At 33.5% G+C, this 13,995-nt stretch overlaps 1 long non-coding RNA gene and 1 pseudogene across 1 annotated transcript; one reads left to right on the forward strand and one right to left on the reverse strand.

Moving 5' to 3' along the window:
• Positions 1–11,882, reverse strand: LOC129022359 (uncharacterized). The gene is made up of 4 exons (XR_008496381.1): positions 11,792–11,882; positions 10,811–10,959; positions 1,973–2,091; positions 1–146 (listed from the first exon to the last, which is right to left on the reverse strand). It is a non-coding gene; the product is annotated as an uncharacterized LOC129022359 (long non-coding RNA).
• A 790-nt stretch (positions 11,883–12,672) lies between these two features.
• On the forward strand, positions 12,673–13,717 carry LOC129022352 (olfactory receptor 4K15-like; annotated as a pseudogene).
• The last annotated feature ends 278 nt before the right edge of the window (positions 13,718–13,995 follow it).

A 13,995-nucleotide genomic window follows, 5' to 3' on the forward strand; every position in this document is an offset into this window, starting at 1 on the left:
TTTGAAAACATGGAAGCTCTATTTGGTAAAAAAATTACTGAACAACTTTTAGAAAGCAATTTGCTGTATTTATCAAATTATGTCCATATTCATGAGCTGATAATTGTATTTCTAGGAGTCTATCTTGAATAATTTCTTCCCTAATTCTGTAACATAAAATTAAATGCAAATATATATACATATATACATATGTATATTGGAAATGATGAACTGTAGAAAATATAGCCTCATGAAGAAATGGGTAAAGCAAGTCATAAGGAGAAAAAGAAACTGTTGATTTTCTCAGTGCAAGAGTGTCCTCTGAACACCTACTATCTACCCACAAAAACTGAAAATTAAAATTAAAAAATTAATAAAGTGTCATCTGAAACAGACTGACATTGTTTCCTCTTTCTGAGAAAACGTTGCTCCACTCACATAATGAGCTAGAATAATTCTGACTTCAAAATTTGAAAAGGGTCATATAAGAAGGAAAAATTGTAGGCCAATCTTACTCAAAAACAAAAATACAAAATTCCTTTAAAAACAGAGCAATACAAATTCAGGAAAATAGAATAATAAGATAGTATCCATTTGAGATTACACAGCAATGCAATGTTGATGATGAACTGAATGAATGAACATTTGATAATAATTTAATACAATTCACTGTATTAACAGAATAAAAGAAAAACTGTATATATGATATATATACAGTTACTTCAGTAGGTGCAAAAACTGTTTAAAAATAATAATTATTGTTGTAAAGAAAACTTTCATAAACAAAGAATATAAAAAGTATATATGGCCGAAAAGTTTAATATCAGCCATAAGCACACAATGCTATCTAGGAATGACGCTGTTATCTACTCCACTTATTTGAAATATCAACGCAGAAGGCAAAAATAATTTTAACAAAAAAGCCAAAAATGTAAACATAAAGTAGAAGGAGGTGAGGTTCACAGCACATGAGGTGAGGAGGTGAGGTTCACAGCACATCTCATTCAAGAGGACTTTAGAGGCCAACTAGTTGTTGGTTATCAGATTCATCTGATCATCAGAATCCCTGGAAATTTTTTTTTCTTTTCAATTTTTATTTTAGATACAGGGGATAAATGTGTAGATTTGTTACAGGGGAATCTTGTGTGATGCTCACACATGTGATGAGATCCATACTCCAAACCTCACATACTGAGTATGGATCTCACAGGTAGTGAGCATAGTACCTGATAGGTGGTTTTTAAACCAAGCTCCCTTTTCACCCTCTAGTAGTCCACAGTGTCTATTGTCACCATATTTGTATTTATATGAGCTCAATGTTTAACTCCTAGTTATAAGTAAGAACATGCAGTACTTGGTTTTCTGTTCCTGAGTTAATTTGCTTAGGATTATGGCCTTCAGCTCTACCCATGTTGCTGCAAACAACATGATTTTATTCTTTTCTATAGCTGCAGAGTATTCCATGGTGTATATTTACCATTTTCATAAATCCAAACTATTATACCACTGATGGACATCTGGGTTGATTCCATGTCTTTGCTATTGTGAATAGTGCAGTGATGAGCATACAAGTCCATGTGTGTTTTTGGTAGAATCATTTGTTTTCTACTGAATATATATCCAGTCAAAATGGTAAAAGAAAAAACACCCTACAAAATAGAGTGTTATGCCACCAAAAATATTAAAGTAAGGAGCTAATCTAAAATCCCTCTTCCATAAAGAAATGAAAATTTGACAAAAATTTACAGAGCCACTGTTTCCATATCCCGGAGATTAAGGAAAGGCTTAGAGCAACCCAGGGAACATTTATTAAAGAAAAGTAGTTTGGTTCTTAACAGTGAATACTAAAAAGAGCCCGTTAGGTTGCAAGTAAAAGTCCTAGACAGTAACTTGAATACATATGAAGAAATAAAGAGGACTAATAAAGGTAAAGGCATATGTAAATGTAAAATACATAAATATATATTTTATTCGTAATACTTTTTTCTCTTACCTGATTTAGAAGGTAACTTCACAAAGAAACACCTACAAATCCACTTGTTGTTCAGCACAACATGTATAAAGATGTAATTTGTATGACAATAACAGCCTGGAGAAAGGGTAAAAACAGAACTATATGGAAGCAAAGTTTTAAAAATATTATTGAAGTTAAATAGATATTAATCCAAACTTGATTGTTGTAAGTTAAGGTGATAATTGTAAGCCCCAGGGAAACCACTAATACAAGATAATTAAAACGATATACTAGCAAACATATGTTTAACATGAAACAAGACTATAATAAGAAATAGAGAAACATAAAAGATACAAGACATATAGAAACAAATAACAGAGTAGCAGATGCCCTACCTTATTATTAATGACTAAATGTAAATAGATTAAATACTTCAGTTAAAAGGCAGATATAAGCAGAATGGATTGAAAACATGACTTATCTATATGATGCCTATAAAAAACTCACTTTTGATTCAAACATACAAATAGGTTGACAGAAGATTCATGAAAAAAATATATAGTATGCCAACAGCCATAAGCAAAAGAGAGTTGGAGTGGATATATCAACATCAGATAAAATGGACTTTATAACAAAACATCTTTTTATATATATATATATAAAATACTTTTAAGTTTTAGGGTACATGTGCACAACGTGCAGGTTAGTTAAATATGTATACATGTGCCATGTTGGTGTGCTGCACCCATTAACTCGTCATTTAACATTAGGTATATCTCCTAATGCTATCCCTCCCCCCTCCTCCCACCCCACAACAGGCCCCGGTGTGTGATGTTCCCCTTCCTGTGTCCATGTGTTCTCATTGTTCAATGCCCACCTATGAGTGAGAACATGCGGTGTTTGGTTTTTTGTCCTTGCGATAGTTTAATAGAGAGAGAAGGACATTGTGTAATGATACAAGCATAAACCCCTCAAGAAGATTAAACAATTTTGTACACATATGTGTATGTGTTTATTTATTTCATTAAATGGCAACAGAGTCCTAAAATACATAAAGAAAAAACTTACATAATTCAAGGGAGAAATAGAGTTCGACAATAATAGATAAAAATTTTAATACTTTTAAGTAGAGCACTAAGATAGAAGATCAGCAAGGAAATAAAAGACTTGAAAAACTCTGTAAGTCACCTAGACTTAATGTATTTATAAAACACTCCACCAAACAACAGTGGAATACATAGTTTCCTCAAGTGCACATAGAACATTCTCCAGGATAGACCATGTATTAGGCCCTAAACCAAGTCTCACTAAATTTAAAAGGATTAGAATCATGCAAACTATGTTTTCTGATTACAATGGAATGAAATTAGAGATCAGTAACACAATAAAACTTGAAAAATTAACAAATAGTGGAAGTTCAGCAACATATTCCTAATATCCATTGGACCAAAGAAAGAATTAAGAGAAATTATAAAATGCTTTAAGATGAAAATGAAAACACAGCATACCAAAACATATGTAAATCTTTGTGACTTTGAATTAGGCAATAATTTCTCTGATTTCACACCTAAAACACAAGTAACCAAAGAAAAATAGATATTTAATTTTATCAAAACTAAAAACTGTTGAGGTTTAAATGACACAACCTAGAAAGTTCAAAGAAAACTCACCAACTGAAAAAAAAATTGTGAAGTTATGTCTGACACGGGTCTTGTATCCAGAATATATAAAGAACTCTCAAAAATAACAACTAAAGACAAATAACCTACTTAAAAATGGGCAATGGATTTGAATAGACTTTTCTCCAAACAAGACATGCACATAACCTTAACCACATAATATTGCTCAACACCATTAGTCATTAATAAAATGGAAATTTAAACTACAATGATATACCAATTCACAACCATTAGGATAGCTGTAAGTAATTCAAAAAAATGGAAGATAACAAATGCTGTCAAAATTGTCAAGAAATTAAATTCCTCATCTATTGCTTGTAAGAATGTAAATTGGCGTAGCCACTCTGGAAACCTGTTTGGTAGTTTCCCAAAAAGTGAAACATATGCCCCAGAAATTCCAATTCTAGTCAGAGTTCATGGGTTTTTATTTCATTTCAGAGAAATAAGATGTTTATCCAAAAACTTGCACACAAGTATTCATAGCAGCAGTACTATCAACAATCACAACTGAAAACAACCTAAATTCCCATCAACTGATGAATGAATAAACAAAATTTCTATATCCCTACAATGGAATATTACATAGCTATAAGAGGGAATACAGTATTGATACATGCCATAACATGGATGAAACTTAAAAACAATATGCCAAGTTAAGGAAGCCAGACACATTATTATTATGTCATATCACTTATTAGAAATGTCCAGAATAGGCAATTCCAAAGAGTCAGAAAATAGTTTAATGGTATCCGAAGGCTGCATTTAGGGAGAATGGAAAGTAAATGCTAATGGTTACAGGGTTTCTTTTGGGGTTGTGGAAAATATTTTAGAGTTAGACAGTAGTGATAGCTGCATAACCTTGTTAACATGATAAAATTTACTGAATTGTACACTTTAAAGGATTAAATTTCAAGGTAAATGAATTAGAAATCATTTTAAAAGAGAAGTAAACAATATTCATGATTTTTTTATTTTAAAAAAAACAGTATGAACTTCCACTTCCAGCCATGAGGTACTACTGGATTTAATTTCCCTTCATAATCAACAAGAAAACTGGATAAAATATACCACTACATTGTGTTTAAGCATTAGTCAACATGCAACACAAAACTAAGATCCTTGAGAGAATAAAACATAAGATTAATATTATGATCAACCTAGTTTCCTCCTTGGAGGTACTTTCTACATTTCAGGGCAGCAAAGGCAATTCAAAGCAGAGTACAGTTGACCTGATGAGTTAGAAACAGAAAATGGAGTTCAGAGAGCTGGCGATGGCCAAAATCTACTTCCAGGACAACAACAACAACAACAACAACAACAAACAAACAAACAAAAAAACAGAAAAACTCTCCAGAAGTTTCTGTGGGGCCCACTTGAGTTGTTATTGAATAGTAAGATGAATACACAAAGGCTAAATCTTCTAAAATCAAGGAAAAATTTTGTAGAGCTATAAGCTGAACTGTGTGAGTTTACTCAGGAGACGTATGATGTCTGATAAGCCAGAGAAGACAGTCTTTTAAAAACACCCAAGACTGGCCGGGCGTGGTGGCTCATGCCTATCTATAATCCTAGCACTTTGGGAGGCCGAGGTGGGTGGATTACCTGAGATCGGGAGTTTGAGACCAGCATGACCAACATAAAGAAACCCCATCTCTACTAAAAATACAAAATTAGCCAGGCTTGGTGGCAGATGCCTGTAATCCCAGCTACTTGGGAGGCTGAGACAGGAGAATGGGTTGAACCTGGGAGGTGGAGGTTGTGGTGAGCCGAGATCATGCCATTGCACTCCAGCCTGGGCAACAAGAGTGAAAACTCCATCTCAATAAATAAAATAAAATAAAATAAAATAAAAATACCCAAGACCTTAGTCGACCCTGGGCAATTCCTTAAATATCAGATAATTCCTTTATACTAAGGCTAAAGTAGCTTAGAGAAGCCTACTCTAAACCCATCCTAAAATATTTAAAAATAAAATGACATAATTAGCCTAGCCCACGACTAACTTTGCGACTGAACAAAGACTACTATTTTTGAATAAAAAAAGAAATAATCCAGCACTTAGAAATATTTTTAGTGTCCACCATTAATAAATGTAATAAAGCATAAAAATATACATCATAATGAGTAGAATTGGAAACTGATTCAAATAAGCTCAGAAATTACCAAGATGTGGAAATTAGAATAAAATAACTTTAAGAGAGCTGTCATAAATATGCTCAAGTATACAAATAAAAAATATAAACAGAATGAAGAGAGGAATGGAATACATTAACAACATCAAGATTTCGTGAGGTGAAAAATGTTAGACACCACGAAGGAAATTATCAGTAAACTAGAAGACACAGCAATAGAAAATCTCTAAACCAATGTACAGAGACAAAAATAGGAAAGGAAAAATTGAACAGAGTCACAGCAATATGCAAGAGAATGCCAACTGGCCTAACACATATGTAACTGGAGTTCCAGAGGAAAGGATAAAATGGGGACCAAAATGTTCTGAATTTGATTGAAAGTTATAATAAAAAAAGTCAAGAAGTTCTACCAACCTCAAGCAAGATAAATCAAAAGAAAATCACAAGAAGACATACCACAATTCATATGGGAAACTTGTCATACAGAAAATATCTTACGGTAGCCATGGATAAAAGAACAACCATATACTGAAAAACCAGGATTTGAATAACTGAATACTTATTATTATAAAACAGGATTAGAATTGTTTAAAAAACAGAATGAAAACAATAGAGTCAACACAATCATTTATGTATGAAAAATATCCTTCAAAATGAAAGTGAAATGAAGACTTTGTAAGTCAAACAAAAGTAAGACATATAATGGTTGATATAATTCAACCACAAAAACGGAAAGTAAAGGAAGTCCCAAATTAAAAAAAAAGTAGCAAGGTAGTAGATATAAACCCAACATATCATTTACATTTTATGTAAATAGTATAAGAAGTCTACTAAAAGGCAGACATTGCTAGAATGAACAATACAAGCAAAAGCCAACTATTTGCGCCTACCTTGAATCAACTTTAAATATAAAGACACAGACTACTTAAACATAAAAAGATGAACAAAGATATACAATACAATGCAAATAGTAATTATAAAGGAGCTAAAGCAGTCACATCAATATCTGACTCTGTAGATTTCAGAAGAAAAAACATAATCAAAAGTAAAGAGAAGCATGTCATATAAGGGTCTTAATCAATCATGAAGACATACCAATCCTAATCTGTTTGCACCTAATTTCAGAGTTTAAAATAGATGGAATCAAATATTTCTTCTTATCAAATCAAATCCTCCACCTGACTTGAAAAATAACATAAACATAAAAACCTACAAAAAATGTTTATAGCAATTTTATTCATAATCACCAAAAACAGAGAAAAAGCAACCAAGAAGCCCTTCAATATACAAATAGATACACAAACTGTGGTAGAAATACAATGGGATACTACTCCATATAACAAAGAAAGAGCTATTAATCCATGCAAAAACAAGAATGAACCTTGAATGTATATTGCTAAATGAAAGAAGACAGTTGAAAAGGCTACACATTGTACAATTTCATTTGTCTCATGTTCTGGAAAAGGCACATCTGTAGGCATGGAAAACAGATGAATGGTTTCCAGGTGTTTGAGGAGGGGAAGTGGTTATCTGTAAAGGGGTGCACAGGGGAGTTTTGATCATGACACATCTAGACTGTATGGTACTAGTCTTGAGTTTTGTATTATGAACCTAGAGTCCCATTAATGCTCAAATTCTTTATTTGAACTCAGAAGTATAAATGTTTGCAAAATTATTTGGAGTCTCTTTACTAGAATCTACTCTGTAGGATACAGCATCTCTATTGTATTAATAAAGCAGCTTTCACTTTTTTACTCTAAAATCCTTGCCCTAGAAACCAAGCATATGGCTTCTTACAGAACAAAGCATTTCCCATTAGGCCTGCTGCTTCTTCCGTTTGTGAAATCCTCAAGGTGATGCACTATAATTATTGTGGGCAAACAAATTGTCTCACATAATTATCCCTGATTAAGGTGATTTCTGCTATCACAACTCTCCTCTGGGTCTCTTGGTCACTACAGTCCAGTGACGTCAAATTCCTAATTAGCTTATAATAATCGTGATGGCTTTTGTTATATCAGTGTGCTGAATATACTGATACTTCAGAGTGTAAAGGGTGAAGACTGAAGTCTGGAAAGACATGGGTTCTCTATCTTTGTCCCTCATCCAATGGCTCCTGGTGAATTTTGTTTTCCTGGGTAGGTGCTGATATTTTAAGGCCAAGGACAGAGATTGAGTCAGAACAGAGAACAGAGACCAGAGACAGTCAATTATCCTCCGTATTGTTTTAAATTAATCTTTGAATATTCTATGCCTATTTTACCTATTTACTGTTGTCCCAATACCTACCTCTGAAGAGTGACTGCTGCATCACTTTACTAAAACCAGGTGTTTTACCCTTTTCATTGGATATACTTTAATTTCAATATAATATTTTGTAATTATTCTTATCTTTGAATTGACTTCCTCATTTTGGATCATGTTTTTCAAAAACCGGAGACTGCGTTTGGGAGAGGGAATTCTACTCTTTTCTGAGGAAACACAGAGCACCTGGAAGGGTATGTAATTTGCTTACAATTATAAAGTTATTTAGTGAAAGATAGAATTGGAAAATATATTTTCTATATCCTAGGCTAATACATGTATTTAATTTTTAAAAATTAATATATTCTTTTATCTCAATAACTTTTAGGATACAAGCAGTTTTTGGTTACATTGATAAATTATATAGTAGTGAAGTATAAGATTTTTAGTTCACCTATCACCCACAAACACAAGTAGTGTACATTGTACTCAATATGGCTAATACATTTTTGATAGTCCATAATGTCTTTGGCCAGCATCCATTGATTTGAATTTCAGGTTTTTCAAGCTTGTAGTTTAGAATGGTCCTTGTTAATCTATGACTAGAAAGTAGTAATATAAACCACTAATGAAATTCAACATTTCTTGCTGGATATATATTCTATTTGTGAACAAAAGCATATCCCATGTATAATTTCTTAAAAAATATTTTAAAATATTACTACTATTATGGTAAATTCATTACATCACTACTGCACAAGATGTTTGATTTAGTTATATAATGATTATATATATCTGTCAGAAGCAAGTAAAAAGTCACCTACACTTTGAATCAAGGGAAAGTCAGATGAAAGGAAGAAAACCCTAAATCTTCCCTGATGAGATTTTTGATAAAATGATGCAATATCCTACTACTTCAGAGTCTTTACAGATCCCAAATCATATAAAAATCACTATTATTGATGGTACTTCCTAAAACATTCTCCAGTTTTATAGACCCAGTGAGGCTGAATCCTTTGCAAAATTGTGAAGCAGAAGATTTTGTTTTCAGCATTTCTTCTTTTCAGTCTACTCTTTTTCTCCTTTCAGATTTCTGACTGCTCCAAATGCTCCTCTAGTTGCCTAAGACTTAGATTAAGATACAGCATCCAGACCTGTCTCACCTCCTTGAAGACAACTCAGCTACAGACATCCTGAATCAACTTCTGTCTTGTTTAAAAAGTAAATTCTTTATGACTTATCTCCTGAGGGATTGTTCTGTTTTCTTAGGAGATGTGGAAGTAACAACGAAATTCTTCCCAAGCATTAATGACTATAGATTATAGGATAGCTCCACACTTTCCATTTCATCTTAGGTAAGTGAAAGTGTTTTGTCAGCATCCTTCTGAAGACCATGCACCAGCATTTGTCTCTAATATAGTCTATAATAGAGAGACTGCTATTTCTCTGATCTGCATTTGGAGTGGGAGGGGGGTCAGGGGAACAGCAATATTGGCAAGTTTGTGAAAGATACCTATTTGAACTTGTAGAGTTTGGTGGTCCCTGTAAACGATACCTATTTATTTTACTTCATCTGTCAGTCATAATATGAGATAGAAATATTGAGGCAAGATTCATTTGACAGAATTTAAAATAGGAGGGAACTGAGGTTTGCTGAGCACAGCCCTGTATACATGCATTAATTCATCTTCAAATTTTCAAGAATTTTTTTTAAAAAAGGTCTTTACATAAAACATCTACTTATTGGAAACTCATTCTTGTGTGAGTCAGACCACATAATGTAAAATTATGAGAAAATATTTACTTCTTCTGATCTAAAATAATACATTACTAAGAATGCATACATATACTTAGTGACTACAGTTGGTTAAAGAATTTTCATTTATATAATCTTTTAAGAAATATTTTTAGTGTCTCTTTGAGGTTAATAGTCTCAAGATTTAATATTTGATGATAATAATCCTGGAATGGTTAAAGGAACTGCTCAGCATCACACAGTTACCCAATGATACAACATAGAACATTTTAAAATAATAGCTTTGTTTTCACTACAGTACAGTGATTTTATTTGGAACAAAAATACAGTCCATTTTATCTAATAGGGAATGTACTGGGGGTAAAGGGAAGCGAATTCATCAGCTTATCTAAAGAAGCAAAGAGTTATTAATATTAGCAAATAATTTTTAGGGAGACAAGTCATAAACCTAACTGCTTCATCACCAGTGCATAGCACAGTGCCTGGGGAAAAGCAGGCATTTAAATTTATATAAAGCAAGTGAACTAAAAAAGAATGGATTTAGGTAAGAAACAGGTTCAGAGTTCATGTGTTCCACCACTTTCATCTTCTATACTAAGAAAGTTCTTGATTGAATCAATTTGCCCAATGTTTCCTCCATGAAAAACAGGGTCTTTTCTTTTTCTGAGCACCTGAAGAAGCCAATGAAAATGGAACAATAGAGCTCTGCAGAAGAGTCAGAAAAGCTATCGGGAGGATGATTCTTATGACTGTCTTTCACACAGTTGGATTATGTGTCTTAGCCTAAAGACACCAGGAAGTTTCTGTGCTCAGAAATGCCTCCTGATGCCCCTCTCTGCTGCAGCACCGGAGGGTCTCCATAGGACACTCATTCCTTGTGCTTATGGCTTTGCTCTTTCTGATGGAGTACCTATGAACTCCTATTCGCTGATTTTGTTAGATTTTACTTCTATTCATGCCTTAGGGATTCAATGCAGTATTTACATCACAGGATTGAAGGGTCAGGACTTCTGGGAAGTGAGAAGAAAGAGAGGTTTGTATAATTTTTTTTTGTAGCCTGCTTTACCTTCAAGCTCCAGTTGTTAAACTCTTCTAAAAAGCCTAGAGCCATAGTTTTGATATAATCTGTGATAATACAAGGGTCCTCCCTTATCCATTGTTTTGTTTTCAGCAGTTTCAGTTACCTCAAGTCAACTGTGGTCCAAAAATATTAACCTATTTTGAGAGCGAGAGAGAGGAAAAAAAGAAACACATTCACATAAATGCTATTTCAGTATATTGTTATTTTTTTATTTTATTGTTAGTTATTACTGTTCATCTCTCACTGTGCCTAATTTATAAATTAAACTTTATCTTAGGTATGCATGTATAGGAACAATATAGCTTATATAGGAATCAGTACTATCAGTGGTTTCAAGCATCCACTGGAGGTCTTGGAACACATGATCTGCAAATAAGGGAGAAAATTTGTATTTTTTTGGGAGAATTGGAGATTTGAAATACAGAGGTGAGTCTAAATTTGGTTTCTGGGAGCTAAAATTATTTATCACACGTTCTGTTCTTATAAATAAACCCTCCAGTCTAACCCAAAGAGAGACTAAGCAATTTGCAGCTATGATCTAAGAAGACATCACTATCAAAAATTGCAAGTGGTTAGAAATGAGTAAAATAAAAGACATCCTCTCCCAAGACCTGATTAAGATGTAGAGAAAGATTCTTCAAAATCAGACAGTGTAATGCTCCTTTAAAATTCACATTTTATGTTTTCTTATTTACCATAAAACTTTTCTAAGTTCTAAATAGCTTCTACAAATAAAAATAACATAAAAGGAAGAAAGTTCTGATAACATAGAATATAGAGTAACTGAGTAGAAAAGAAAAATCTTTTTTTCCTGGTCTGATTTCCTTAGTAATAATAATATAACTTATTAGTTATATTAGTATTTATAGTAAGCAATATAACTTATAAGTTTTTAAGCCACATCACATCTCAATAAACTGTCTATGGTTAGTAACACCAATGGCTAAGTTTAAAGAAGCTTCATACCTTCAGGGATTAATTGAAAAGAACCAATGTGCTAGATTTCATGATAAAGTAGAACTCCATGAAAAGCTGAATCATAAAAGAGTTCCAGTAATATTGGGGCCTTTCAATTTTGCCAGGGTTCTGTACTTTAGTTTATATAATGTTTAACCGTAGAGAAGAAATAAGATATAATCACTTAAGGCAATGATTTCTCCTGTGAGCTCTCTTACACAAATCTAATGCTGTCTCTCTTTTTCTCTCTTGTTTTAATTTTCATACTTATGCAACTTATGTATACAAAAGTGAAAAAAGCAAAAGTTCATATTTCAGTAAGTTTTCTTAAAGTAAACACTCCCATGTAACTATCAACCACATCAAGAAAGAATATTACCAGCACTTCAGAAACCCCTCCCATGACCACTTCCTGTCCCTTAAGGATAACTGCTATGAGGTTTTTCTACACCTTAGTTTTGCCATTTTTGAACTTCATTTAAATAGACCAATACAGTGTACACTCTTTTGTGTCTAACCTTTTTAGTCATCAAGTTTGTGAAATTATCTTCCTCTGTGGCAGATGTTCAAAAAATTTTTATTATCATTTACTTTAGAAAAATTGGTTTAGATTTTGTCTCTGTAGACTTTTAGACTGGATTTCTGTAGTGTCACAAAAACTTCAGATGCTCAAATTCATTTTTAAATTGTCGATTTTATTTCTTAAATTAATGTATTTAGATATCCCAGTTGGCTGAACAACTCCTTGACAACTCTCCCCTTTAACCCAATCTTCCATATTTAACTGTACTAGCTGTATAAATTGTAATAACTCATGAAAACCCAGATGCATACACAGGAATAGGAATTGGAATTCTTAAAAGTTTAAGTGTAATTGGAACACCAAACCCATGCTCACTTCATTAACTGATCTCTGTTTCTCTTCTATTCAGGTAGCTGAAATTAAGTCCCTTCCAAAATTCAATGAATGAGACAAATCATTCTTGGGTGACAGAATTTGTGTTGCTGGGACTGTCTAGTTCAAGGGAGCTCCAACCTTTCCTGTTTCTTATATTTTCACTACTTTATCTAGCAATTCTGTTGGGCAACTTTCTCATCATCCTCACTGTTACCTCAGATTCCCACCTTCACACCCTCATGTACTTTCTGCTTGCAAACCTGTCATTTATAGACGTACGTGTTGCCTCTTTTGCCACCCCTAAAATGATTGCAGACTTTCTGGTTGAGCACAAGACTATTTCTTTTGATGCCTGCCTGGCCCAGATTTTCTTTGTTCATCTCTTCACTGGCAGTGAAATGGTGCTCCTAGTTTCCATGGCAAAAGTTATGTTGCTATATGCAAACCTCTCCACTACATGACAATCATGAGCCACTGTGTATGTATTGTGCTCATCCTCATTTCCTGGTTTGTGGGCTTCATCCATACCACCAGCCAGTTGGCATTCACTGTTAATCTGCCATTTTGTGGTCCTAATAAGGTAGATAGTTTTTTTCTGTGACCTTCCTCTAGTGACCAAGTTAGCCTGCATAAACACTTATGTTGTCAGCCTACTAATAGTTGCAGATAGTGGCTTTCTTTCTCTGAGTTCCTTTCTCCTCTTGGTTGTCTCCTACACTGTAATACTTGTTACAGTTAGGAATTGCTCTTCTGCAAGCATGGCAAAGGCCCGCTCCAAATTGACTGCTCACATCACTGTGGTCACTTTATTCTTTGGACTGTGCATTTTCATCTATGTGTGGCCCTTCAGCAGTTACTCAGTTGACAAAGTCCTTGCTGTATTCTACACCATCTTCACGTCTATTTTAAACCCTGTAATCTACATGCTAAGAAACAAAGAAGTGAAGGCAGCTATGTCAAAACTGAAGAGTGGGTATCAGAAGCCTGGTCAGGTTTCTGTAGTCATAAGAAATGTTCTTTTCCTAGAAACAAAGTAAACTTATGAGACTGTTACCACTTTAGCCCTGTCTCCATACACTTACAAGTGGATTCACCGTAATCTTAAAGCAAATCAACTTGGCCTGTGGGAAAGGTCAGTTGATTGATTTGAAGCAAACTGTAATGATAATAAAAACTCATGAAATAAACTTTAGCGATTTTAAGTATTCTTTCTCCATTGCATATTTTTTAATTTCCTACTTTGTATTCTTTAAAACTTAAGATATAGACTTTGATGACATTGAGAAAATGACATTGCCTTATAAATAAATGGTTA

The sequence above is a fragment of the Pongo pygmaeus genome, chromosome 22 (genome assembly GCF_028885625.2).
Source record: "Pongo pygmaeus isolate AG05252 chromosome 22, NHGRI_mPonPyg2-v2.0_pri, whole genome shotgun sequence".
NCBI lineage: Eukaryota > Metazoa > Chordata > Mammalia > Primates > Hominidae > Pongo > Pongo pygmaeus.